This window comes from Phyllobates terribilis, unplaced genomic scaffold (assembly GCF_046119375.1).
Source record: "Phyllobates terribilis strain yellow unplaced genomic scaffold, ASM4611937v1 Scaffold_12__6_contigs__length_324123572, whole genome shotgun sequence".
Taxonomy (NCBI): domain Eukaryota; kingdom Metazoa; phylum Chordata; class Amphibia; order Anura; family Dendrobatidae; genus Phyllobates; species Phyllobates terribilis.
In genome coordinates this window covers 175,141,694-175,153,111 of record NW_027362772.1, presented here as the reverse complement: position 1 = coordinate 175,153,111, position 11,418 = coordinate 175,141,694, and the positions used below count along the sequence as shown (strand labels likewise).

General features: G+C 41.1%; 3 non-coding genes across 3 annotated transcripts; all 3 read left to right on the top strand.

The window, feature by feature from the left end:
• The first annotated feature begins 8,942 nt into the window (after window positions 1-8,942).
• Window positions 8,943-9,015, top strand: TRNAF-GAA (transfer RNA phenylalanine (anticodon GAA)). The gene has a single exon. It is a non-coding gene; the product is annotated as a tRNA-Phe (tRNA).
• Window positions 9,016-10,199: 1,184 nt separating this feature from the next.
• On the top strand, window positions 10,200-10,282 carry TRNAL-CAG (transfer RNA leucine (anticodon CAG)). The gene has a single exon. It is a non-coding gene; the product is annotated as a tRNA-Leu (tRNA).
• Window positions 10,283-11,217: 935 nt separating this feature from the next.
• TRNAF-GAA (transfer RNA phenylalanine (anticodon GAA)) lies at window positions 11,218-11,290 on the top strand. The gene has a single exon. It is a non-coding gene; the product is annotated as a tRNA-Phe (tRNA).
• Window positions 11,291-11,418: the final 128 nt, after the last annotated feature.

Here is an 11,418-nt window from a genome sequence, read left to right as displayed (position 1 = left end):
CAGCTTCCGCCGCCCTTGCTGTGTTGCAGCAGAGTTTGCAGCTTCCGGCACACCGACTGGTGTGTGATGTCCCCACACATTGGAACTCTACCCTCCACATGTTGCAAAGGATTTGTGAGCAGAAGAGAGCAGTTGTGGAGTACCAGCTGCAACAAGGCCGTCGATATTCAGGTCAGACTCCACACATAAGACCTCATGAGTGGACCTGGATGTCTGACATATGTACCATCCTGACAAACTTTGAGGAGGCCACCAAGATGGTGAGTGGCGATGACGCCATCATTAGTGTCAGCATCCCACTTGTCTGTCTTTTGCAATGCTCTCTGCAGAGAATTAAAGAGGAGGCATTGCAGCCAGAGTATGATGAGATGGATTAAGAAGCCATAGTGGGCGATTACACACAGCCCAGCCTCTTCTCATCCCAATGTGCATTGGGGGACAATGAGGGAGAGGAGGAGAGAGAACAGGAGCAGTTATCATGCGCAGTAGACGGTAGTACCTGTACAAGTATCATACTGTCGGTTCAGCGTGGGTGGCCTGAGGACAGGGGGGAGGAGGAGGAGGAGGAGGAGAGCATGGTCAGTCGTCATCTTGGTGAGGACACGGAAATCTTTCCCGTTACCAGTTTGGCATGCATAGCTCACTTTATGTTACGCTGCCTTAACCGTGACCCTCGCGTCGTCAAAATGTTGGGTGACATTTATTACTGGTTGGTGACACTTGTAGACCCCCGCTACAAGGAGAACTTTCACTCTCTTATTCCTGAGGTGGAGAGGTCTACAAAAATGGGCCAGTACCAGAAGGGCCTTGCTGCAGAACTGTTAAAAAAATTCCCATCTGAACACGCTAGCGGCAGAGGTCACAGTTCGTTGACCAACCAAAGCGTACAAGCGAGAGAGAGGCAACTCCAATCCAGCAGAGGCAGTGGAACACTGTCAATGTTCTGGGACAGTTTTCTCAGACCCTCCCTTCGAACAGACCCTGAGGCGCTGGGTACTCTCACATAGAGTGGAAAGTTTCAAAAGATGGTTAGGGAGAACCTTGCCGACCGTACCAGCGTCCTCCGTGATTCCTCTGTGCCTTTTAATTATTGGGAATCCAAGCTGGACACTTGGAATGACCTCGCTCTGGGAGGTCCTGGCCTGCCCTGCTGTTAGCGTGTTATCGGAGCGTGTTTTTAGTGCCGCTGGGGGAATTATAACTGATAAGCGCACTCACCTGTCAACTGACAATGCTGACAAGCTGACCCTTATCAAAATGAACAAGGGCTGGATTGGGCCAGACTTCTCATCACCACCAAATGACAACAGAGTAACAAAAAGTCAAATCCACTCTGTTATTTCGGGAGGTGTATTCATATGCACCGCTTCACACCCACACATGGGTATAGGCTTCCTCATTTCGGCTGTTTTATGTTCTTCTCCTTATCCTCAGCCTCCACCACCACTATACCACCAGGGTGACCGTGGTCCATGTTGCCATTATTGAAAGTTCCTCCGTCCTTATTTTTGTCAGCTTTTGCTTGGAAGGCATAAGCAAAGACTGTGGGAGACCCACTCCCCAATAATGGGAATAATATTTTTAAGATGCTCTACTGTGTGGCTCTTGTAAGGGGCATTAAAACCATCTTGTTATACGCCTCTGACCTCCACGTCTCTTCTGAGGGGCATTAAAACCGTCTTGTTATACCACTCTGACCTCCACGTCTCTTGTAAAGGGCATTAAAAGCGTCTTGTTAAACCACTCTGACCTCCACGTCTCTTCTGAGGGGCATTAAAACCGTCTTGTTATACCACTCTGACCTCCACGTCTCTTGTAAGGGGCATTAAAAGCATCTTGTTATACCACTCTGAACTCCACGTCTGTTGTAAGGGGCATTAAAAGTATCTTGTTATACCACTCTGACCTCCACATCTCTTGTAAGGGGCATTAAAAGCGTCTTGCTATACCACTCTGACCTCCACGTCTCTTGTAAGGGGCATTAAAAGCATCTTGTTATACCACTCTGACCTCCACATCTCTTGTAAGCAGCATTAAAACCGTCTTGTTATACCACTCTGACCTCCACGTCTCTTCTGAGGGGCATTAAAACCGTCTTGTTATACCACTCTGACCTCCACGTCTCTTCTGAGGGGCATTAAGAGCGTCTTGTTATACCACTCTGACCTCCACGTCTCTTCTGAGGGGCATTAAAACCATCTTGTTATACCACTCTGACCTCCACGTCTCTTGTAAGGGGCATTAAAAGCGTCTTGTTATACCACTCTGACCTCCACGTCTCTTGTAATGGGCATTAAAAGCGTCTTGTTATACCACTCTGATCTCCACGTCTCTTGTAAGGGGCATTAAAAGCATCATGTTATACCACTCTGACCTCCACGTCTCTTGTAATGGGCATTAAAAGTGTCTTGTTATACCACTCTGACCTCCACGTCTCTTGTAAGGGGCATTAAAAGCGTCTTGATATACCACTCTGACCCCCACGTCTCTTCTGAGGGGCATTAAAAGGGTATTGTTATACCACTCTGACCTCCACGTCTCTTCTGTGGGGCATTAAAAGCGTCTTGTTATACCACTCTGACCTCCACGTCTTTTGTAATGGGCATTAAAACCATCTTGTTAAGCTACTGGGACCTCCACGAGTCTTCGAACGGGCATTGCATTTCCTCCTAATTTTTTGAAGCTTTTGCTTGGAAGGCATAAGCAAATACTATGGGAGACCCACTCCCCAATAATGGGACTTATGTTTTTAATATGCTGTACTACATGGCTCTTGTAAGGGGCATTGCAAGTTGCTCCGTCTTAATTTTTTGAAGCTTTTGCTTGGAAGGCATAAGCAAATACTATGGGAGACCCACTCCAGAATAATGGGACTTATGTTTGTAATATGCTGTACTGCATGGCTTTTGTAAGGGGCATTGCAAGTTGCTCCGTCTTAATTTTTGGAATCTTTTGCTTGGAAGGCATAAGCAAATACTATGGGAGACCCACTCCCAAATAATGGGACTTATGTTTGTAATATGCTGTACTGCATGGCTCTTGTAAGGGACATTGCAAGTTGCTCCATCCTAATTTTTGGAAGCTTTTGCTTGGAAGGCATAAGCAAAAACTATGGGAGACACACTCCCCAATAATGGGAATAATGTTTGTAATATGCTGTACTACATGGCTCTTGTAAGGTGCATTGCAAGTTGCTCCGTCCTAATTTTTGGTAGCTTTTGCTTGGAAGGCATAAGCAAATACTATGGGAGACCCGCTCCCCAATAATGGGAATAATGTTTGTAATATGCTGTACTGCATGGCTCTTGTAAGGGGCATTGCAAGTTGCTCCATCTTAATTTTTGGAAGCTTTTGCTTGGAAGGCATAAGCAAATACTATGGGAGACCCACTCCCCAATAATGGGACTTATGTTTGTAATATGCTCTACTGCATGGCTCTTGTAAGGGGCATTTCAAATTGCTCCATCCTAATTTTTGGAAGCTTTTGCTTGGAAGGCATGAGCAAATACTATGGGAGACCCACTCCCCAATAATAGGAATAATATTTTTAAGATGCTGTACTGTATGGCTCTTGTAAGGGGCATTATAAGTGTCTTGTTAAGCTACTGTGACCTCCACGTCTATTCCAAGGGGCATTCAAACCATCTTGTTAAGCTACTGGGACCTCCACATCTTTTCCGAGCGGCATTAAAACCCTCTTGTTAAGCTACTGCGACCTCCACCACTTTTCCGAGGGGCATTAAAACCGTCTTGTTAAGCTTCTGTGACCTCCACGTCTCTTCCAAGGGGCATTCAAACCGTCTTGTTAAGATACTGGGACCTCCACGTCTTTTCCGAGGGGCATTAAAACCGTCTTGTTAAGCTACTGTGACCTCCACGTCTCTTCAAAGGGGCATTAAAATCATCTTATTAAGCCACTCTGAACTCCACAGCTCTTCCAAGGGCCATTGAAATGTTGTTTTTAATTACCTCTAACGTCCACGACTCTTCCAACGGGCATTGCATTTCCTCCTAATTTTAGTCAGTTTTTGCTTTTCAATGCAAAGGCGAAAACTAAGGGAGACCCACTCCCCAATAAAGGGTAGAAGGTTTTTAGTAAGCTCTAATCCACGTCTGTTTCATGGGGCATTGCAGTTCCTCATAATTTTTGGAAAGCCTTCCATTCACTGCTTAGGCCAACAGTGTACAGGACATCCAGTTGCTATAAATGGAAAAAATGGTTTAGTTAGGGCCCTCTGACCTCCATGTCATTTCCAAGGGGCATTGGAGTGCCTCAAAATTTTTGGTAGGCATTGCACTCACTGTATGAACTATAACTGTGTATACGAACTGCTCCTTTTGTTACTGAAACATATCCTACAAGACATATGTGGTTGACTGGCCTGATATTGATATGAATGGTCCCTGTTTCTCCTCCTCTTTCTCCTTTGCCACTACCTCATCCATCATTTATCACCTGAAGCTTTGTTTTAAAGGGAGTCATAGAACTGGAATAGTAGCAGGAAAACATCCAGCAATCCTCAGAGGAGGTAGGATATGCACCAAAACGCTGACCACCTCAGGCCTAGCCGCTACTACATACATGCGCTTGCATTCCAAGAAAACAAAGCAGATGCTAACTTGTATCATCATCATCATGGTCCTCACCTTGGCACTCTCAACTCCCCTGATGGAGAAGCCAGGGCCCACCGGAGTAGTCTGGTTCTCTGGTGGGCTTGTCCAATGCTGCCCTAAAGCAGGCCGGGCTAAGAAAAGTGTGGGGGGGGATGTTCCAAGGAGAAATAAGGGTGGCTGGGGACCGTTTATGGACACCCGGCTGCCCCCAGGCGGCTGGGGATCGTGTGTGGACAACCGGCTGCAGGGTGGCTGGGGACCGAGTGTGGACACCCGGGGATAGTTGCAAGTCTGCATCTTCTGATGCGGCAAGGATGACTTCTGATGGGCACACTTTTAGGCAGTGACCTGGGTGTAAGAGATGCTTACAGGGGTCTTCCCCATGCTGTTCCCATGTCTTTTCAGCACTGTATGCATGTGTCACACAGCACATGGCCAGATAAGGTTGTAAAATGTTAAAATTACATTTCCCGGTGAATGCATTTGTCACGGTTGAAAGCAATACAAAAGTGCAAAAACGCATAAAAAATGATACTTGTGAACATAGCCCAAGGTGTGGAGGAGTATTTTTTTGGGGGGGGTTATTTATTTTACCTTATGCACAAGTTTTTACCCTGGAAAGGAAGTTCCTTAACATATTTCACAGGAAAGCAGTTTCAGTTTCGTTTTTGAACGTTTTATTGTGAGCCCTTAAAAGTGGCTTACTACCTCTGACCACGTTGTTGAGAGCAGTGACCTGGGCATCAGAAATGCTTCCTGGGGCGATCCCCATGCTGTCCCCATGTCATTTGAGCACTGTCACTATTGTTTTGGGCACTTGTTAGGCTTTTAAAAGACTGCCGGGTGTGTGACGCCAAAAATGCTCGGGTCTCCCTTAGACTAACATTGGGCTCGTTGCTCGGGACGAGCACCCGAGTATCACGGCGAGCTCGGCCCAAGCTTCGAGCACCCGAACATTTTAGTGCTCGATCAACACTAGCTGTAACTAATAGGTTACGAATCAATATTAAAATAAAAGAAATCATGGTATATTTCCTTTCATCACAAGTAATGCTCATCTTTCTACTGCTTAGCTTAGAAAGAGTTAAATCACAAAATGCCAGAAGAAGTCAGGTTGCTGAGCGGTCTAAAGCGCTGCGTTCAGGTCACAGTCTCTACTGGAGGCTTGGGATCGAATAACACTTCTGACATTAGCATTTTCTTTCAAGAAATTGTACAGCTTCACTCCTGTTACTGATTAGTTGGGGGTCTGCTTTATTGGTGGCAATCTCAAACCGAAAACTAAAAGTGACGGCGCTTAGCAAAACCAATTCTCAACGTTGGCACTTTGGCAGTATTCCTGGGGGTCCTTGAGGCAAATGTTAAATGTCCTGAATTTGTGCTTTCACAAAAGAAAAATACTGTGGATATTAAAATGGGAGGGACTATTTCATCTCTATGTGTTCTCTGTCCCTATTACGGCGGAGAGTGAAAGTCCTAAGGTGCTGTCGTGGAAGATTCCTAGAAACTTAATTACCTGTAAGTCTAATTTCAGATTTTTCTACCTCAGGAATAAATAGACTATAAATATACTTAATAAACAAAAGCTAAAAGAGCAGATGAACATAGTTTAACAAGTCTGAAATGCGCATGTGATACTGACATCAAAGTTTCACCACATTTTGGGACAAATGTTTTCACTTTCAACATTAACAATCAGTAGAATATTTTCTCTAAATTTGCATCTCCTTTCTTCACTCCAATTGTTTGCACCTAAGAAAAAATAAATCTTGATGCAACATTATGCTTACAAATTGTGTTTTATGCTCAATCATCACCTGTCCTACAGAGACACAGTCAGAATTACCCTGGCGAATTGAGTAAATTTTAATATGTAAAAAAAATGCAGAATTGCTGTTTTTTTCTATTCATTCACAAAGAGTTAATGTAAGTTATTAAATATGTACGCAAAATAGCGTGACTTTCAAATATAGATCATCTTGCAAAAACAAGTCAAAGTAAAAATAAAAACATCCAGTTGTGACATTTACAGTGTGTTGAACATTCGTGAAGCTAAATGTGTCCAGCCGAAATAGCTTAGCTGGGAGAGCGTTAGACTGAAGATCTAAAGGTCACAGGTTTCGGCAAAAGTTTTTTTCTTCACCCATTAAATTTTAAGCAGAAAATAAACAAAGCATATGGACTGACTGTTTACAGAGAATGTAAAAATCCTAATCATTATAACTATCTACAGGAAATAAAATGATAGAAACTTGAGAACTGAACACTTTTAACTTTTGAGGAAAATAATATTTTTTGTAATTTTTCCTTCATTCTGGACGTCATCACTTTGTTTTATTTTAGTTTGACTTAGCTGTATGAGGATTTAAAGGAAACCTCATAGCTAATACGGGCAGCATGTATCAGACACTAGCTGAATGATTTCAGCCATTTATGTTTGACTATGAATCGCTGTGGCATTACTGAGACAAATATGCTTCAAAAATATGCCAGGAACAAAGCAGTTTGGGGAAAAAGCCAGGAAGGCAAAAAACACAAGCCCCAACTCAGGACCATCATCTTTCATTCTAAAAATAGGGGTTTCCACGTTAATGGTAAGACAAAGAATCCACAGATTTGGCATTTCTCTAGCGAGGAGAGCCCACTTAAAATGTATGGGGTGCTTGTCTCCATAAGCGCAAGCTGGGCACTAAACTGGCTTATTTGCAATTCTGGATGTTGCAGAGTGAAAACACCTGTTGGACAATAATAGTAATTGCTGGCGTTGATGAATTCATTGTGAGGAGTAATTTATAAAATGGGATCACTTTGGAGGGGTTTCTGCTGTTTTGGTACTTTTGGAACTCCGCAAATGTCACCCTCAAAATATTCTTGCAAAATCTGCATTCCCAAAACCCAAATAGCGCTCTTACTTTCAAAGCCCTGCTGTGTGACCAAACAGTAGTTTCTGAAGACATATGGGGCATCACCGCATTTCAATGAAATTGTGCAACTTTAGATATTTTCACAAGAAAAACTAAATATATATTGACCTAAATTTACCATTAATATAAAGTACAATGTGTTACAAAATAACACTATCAGAATCACGGGGATATGTTAAGCATTTCAGTGTTATTGCCACATATATTGATACATGTCAGATTTAAAAAACGGTGCCTGGTCATGAAGCTCAAAATTGGCTGTAACTAATAGGTTACAAATCAATATTAAAATAAAAGAAATCATGGCATATTTCCTTTCATCACAAGTAATGCTCATCTTTCTACTGCTTAGCTTAGAAAGAGTTAAATTACAAAAGCCAGAAGAAGTCATGATGGCCGGGCGGTCTAAGGCGCTGTGTTCAGGTCGCAGTCTCTTCTGGAGGTGTGGGTTCGAATCCTAATTCTGACATTAGAATTTTCTTTCAAGAAATTTTACTGCTTCACTCCTGTTACTGATTTGTTGGGGGTCCGCTCTATTGGTGGCAATCTCAAATCCATAATTTAAAGTGATGGGGCTTAGCAAAACCAATTCTCAACGTTGGCACTTTGGCAGTATTCCTTGGGGTCCTTGAGGCAAATCTTAAATGTCCTGAATTTGTGCTTTCACAAAAGACTTCTGGGAACATCAAATAGTTTCTTTGTGCATATGTTAGTTGTTGCTTTGGAATCGGAAAAATACTGTGGATAGGAAAATGGGAGGGACTATTTCATCTCTATGTGTTCTCTGTCCCTATTAGGACAGAGAGTGAACCTCCTAAGGTGCTGTCGTGGAAGATTCCTAGAAACCAAATTACCAGTAAGTCTAATTTCAGATTTTTTTACCTCAAGGCATCAATAGACTATATATATACTTAATAAACAAAAGCTAAAACAGCAGATGAACATAGTTTAACAAGTCTGAAATGCGCATGTGATACTGACATCAAAGTTTCACCACATTTTGGGACAAATGTTTTCACTTTCAACATTAACAATCAGTAGAATATTTTCTCTAAATTTGCATCTCCTATCTTCACTCCAATTGTTTGCACCTAAGAAAAAAATAAAGGTTGATGCAACATTATGCTTACAAATTGTGTTTTATGCTCAATCATCACCTGTCCTACAGAGACACAGTCAGAATTACCCTGGTGAATTGAGTAAATTTGAAAATGTAAAAAAAATGCAGAATTGCTGTTTTTTCTATTCATTCACAAAGAATTAATGTAAGTTCTTAAATATGTACGCAAAATAGCGGGACTTTCAAATATAGATAATCTTGCAAAAACAGGTCAAAGTAAAAATAAATACATCCAGTTGTGACATCTACAGTGTGTTGAACATTCCTGAATCTAAGTGTGTCCTGCCGAAATAGCTCAGTTGGGAGAGCGTTAGACTGAAGATCTAAAGGTCCCTGGTTCAATCCCAGGTTTCGGCAAAAGTTTTTTTCTTCACCCATTAAATTTTAAGCAGAAAATAAACAAAGCATATGGACTGACTGTTCACAGAGAATGTAAAAATCCTAATCATTATAACTATCTACAGGAAATAAAATGATAGAAACTTGAGAACTGAACACTTTTAACTTTTGAGGAAAATAATATTTTTTGTAATTTTTCCTTCATTCTGGACGTCATCACTTTGTTTTATTTTAGTTTGACTTAGCTGTATGAGGATTTAAAGGAAACCTGACAGCTAAAACGGGCAGCATGTATCAGACACTAGCTGAATGATTTCAGCCATTTATGTTTGACTATGAATCGCTGTGGCATTACTGAGACAAATATGCTTAAAAAATATGCCAGGAACAAAGCTGTTTGGGGAAAAAGCCAGGAAGGCAAAAAACACAATCCCCAACTCAGGACCATTATCTTTCATTCTAAAAATAGGGGTTTCCACGTTAATGGTAAGACAAAGAATCCACAGATTTGGCTTTTCTCTAGCGAGGAGAGCCCACTTAAAATGTATGGGGTGCTTGTCTCCATAAGCGAAAGCAGGGCACTAAACTGGCTTATTTGCAATTCTGGATGTTGCAGAGTGAAAACACCTGTTGGACAATAGTAGTAATTGCTGGCGTTGATGAATTCATTGTGAGGAGTAATTTATAAAATGGGATCACTTTGGAGGGGTTTCTGCTGTTTTTGTACTTTTGCAACTCCGCAAATGTCACCCTCAAAATATTCTTGCAAAATCTGCATTCCCAAAACCCAAATAGCGCTCTTACTTTCAAAGCCCTGCTGTGTGACCAAACAGTAGTTTCTGAAGACATATGGGGCATCACCGCATTTCAATGAAATTGTGCAACTTTAGATATTTTCACAAGAAAAACTAAATATATATTGACCTAAATTTACCATTAATATAAAGTACAATGTGTTACAAAATAACACTATCAGAATCACGGGGATATGTTAAGCATTCCAGTGTTATTGCCACATAAATTGATACATGTCAGATTTAAAAAACGGTGCTTGGTCATGAAGCTCAAAATTGTCTGTAACTAATAGGTTACAAATCAATATTAAAATAAAAGAAATCATGGCATATTTCCTTTCATCACAAGTAATGCTCATCTTTCTACTGCTTAGCTTAGAAAGAGTTAAATTACAAAAGCCAGAAGAAGTCAGGATGGCCGAGTGGTCTAAGGCGCTGCGTTCAGGTTGCAGTCTTTCCTGGAGGCGTGGGTTCAAATCCCACTTCTGACATTAGAATTTTCTTTCAAGAAATTGTACAGCTTCACTCCTGTTACTGATTAGTTGGTGGTCCGCTCTATTGGTGGCAATCTCAAATCGATAACTTAAAGTGATGGGGCTTAGCAAAACCAATTCTCAACGTTGGCACTTTGGCAGTATTCCTTATGGTCCTTGAGGCAAATCTTAAATGTCCTGAAGTTGTGCTTTCACAAAAGACTTCTGGGAACATCAAATAGTTTCTTTGTGCATATGTTAGTTGTTGCTTTGGCATCGGAAAAATACTGTGGATAGGAAAATGGGAGGGACTATTTCATCTCTATGTGTTCTCTGTCCCTATTAGGGCAGAGAGTGAACCTCCTAAGGTGCTGTCGTGGAAGATTCCTAGAAACCAAATTACCAGTAAGTCTAATTTCAGATTTTTTTACCTCAAGGCATCAATAGACTATATATATACTTAATAAACAAAAGCTAAAAGAGCCGATGAACACAGTTTAACAAGTCTGAAATGCGCATGTGATACTGACATCAAAGTTTCACCACATTTTGGGACAAATGTTTTCACTTTCAACATTAACAATCAGTAGAATATTTTCTCTAAATTTGCATCTCCTATCTTCACTCCAATTGTTTGCACCTAAGAAAAAAATAAAGCTTGATGCAACATTATGCTTACAAATTGTGTTTTATGCTCAATCATCACCTGTCCTACAGAGACACAGTCAGAATTACCCTGGTGAATTGAGTAAATTTGAAAATGTAAAAAAAATGCAGAATTGCTGTTTTTTCTATTCATTCACAAAGAATTAATGTAAGTTCTTAAATATGTACGCAAAATAGCGAGACTTTCAAATATAGATAATCTTGCAAAAACAAGTCAAAGTAAAAATAAATACATCCAGTTGTGACATCTACAGTGTGTTGAACATTCCTGAATCTAAGTGTGTCCTGCCGAAATAGCTCAGTTGGGAGAGCGTTAGACTGAAGATCTAAAGGTCCCTGGTTCAATCCCAGGTTTCGGCAAAAGTTTTTTTCTTCACCCATTAAATTTTAAGCAGAAAATAAACAAAGCATATGGACTGACTGTTTACAGAGATTGTAAAAATCCTAATCATTATAACTATCTACAGGAAATAATGACATCTACAGTG